The sequence below is a fragment of the Rhopilema esculentum genome, chromosome 3, assembly GCF_057945365.1.
Source record: "Rhopilema esculentum isolate cy_ngs chromosome 3, ASM5794536v1, whole genome shotgun sequence".
In the NCBI taxonomy this organism is placed as follows: Eukaryota; Metazoa; Cnidaria; class Scyphozoa; order Rhizostomeae; family Rhizostomatidae; genus Rhopilema; species Rhopilema esculentum.
Window position 1 is genome coordinate 2,612,412 of NC_142817.1, and position 1,648 is coordinate 2,614,059.

Below are 1,648 nucleotides of genomic sequence, written 5' to 3' on the forward strand. Positions count from 1 at the left end.
AAAACAAAGTAGGCAATGAATCTTGAAATTTTTGGCTAACATCCATCTCAAACATCTGGCAAACCGGACCATGCGTAACCAAAGCCATTTTTATTATTTATTCATTACCATTATCACTGTATTTACATGTCGGCCGTAAAAATAGCCAAGACATAGAACATACTAAATTTACAAATAGCTAATAAAAACCAACTAATAATGTCGGTTAAAAGTTAATAGTAAATAATATTATATGAAAACTTAAGCTGTAAAAATCCAAGTAATTGGATGTAAGATCGGAGTTGTCACTAGAAAAGTCAGAATACTAGACCATATTTAAAAGTGCCTAATTTGTCGCGATTCTACAGAAAGTCTAGTAACTAAAGTTTTGAAAACAAAGCTGCTTGTTTGCAGGGCTGCAGAAAGGATTTATAGGCCCCGGGTGAGGACAAAAGATATATAGTAAAGACAGACGCTTCTAAGGGGTACACATTATTTGGTAACATTCAGAAGCTTTTCAACTTCTTTAGACCAAGTCCACAAAGTTAAGAAATTCTTAACACTCAAGCAGTCAAAGACTCAAACCTCTTTTACTTTACTTCTTTCATATACTTTTGTCATTATTGTTTCTTTAAAAGACAGTTTGTGATATTTTTAATTGACCCCCCTCTCCTCAGCACTGGCTGTTCGATCATCATTTGAAGCTGAAGACACGCTACAAACCTGTTTCTGCTTCTTGCATCTTTCAGTTATAAACATCGACATATCCATGGTGTTTACAAATATCCTAAATATTTTCAATGCGCGTTTTCTATCAGATAAGACTTTCTGATACCTCCTGACAAATGATAGTTGAAGTGAAAAGCTATGGAATTATAAACAGAGTGGACATCAGAATGTAAAATGTTAAACATCTATAAGATTTGTCTGTTATAGGGACAAAAGCACCAAATCGCGTAAAATCGTTAGCCGTGAGGTCTTTTGTTTTTCAACCTTCCGGGGTTCTGAGACGGGTAGATGCTGAGCCGTATCTTCCAGCCTTTAACCTCAGCATAGATTCCCAAGTCACTGAAAATCGCAACCGCGGTATTGAGTTCACCTAGCAATTCCTTTCGATATCCCCAAGATGCAAAGGCCGCAATTAACCAAATTTGACCCAAAATCCGTAAGCTGCAGTCATATGGTCGAGGCCGTATAACCACAAATATAGACCCTCTCTAAAGAGACCTGTTTAATTGTCGTTCTATAGCGAACAATCTGCGCAAAATTGTGCGCAGTTTACCGTGCAATAGCCAGTCTAAATCGATTTCACAATATTAAATTGAGTTTCTTTGAGTGATTTAGCATTAATTATCTCCGATCACACACCAAATTTATTATTTATGGGAGGTAAATTTTTTGAGAAAAGTATTATCGAAGACTTGGTTATCAATATATCACATTTGCAATATATCTAGATATTAACAATGCTAAATGGTCGCTAGCCAGTGATGTAATTGAGGCAGCCGGGGCCCCTAGGGATTTCTCAGTTAGGTACCACCCTAAATTATTAGCAGTAGTTTAACTGCATAAACTGATCAGTATACATTCTTTTCATTTGTACGTGCATTTCATGCAGGCTTGGGGTCCCTTGAACTCGTTTATTATACCCACACCACAATACCACTTT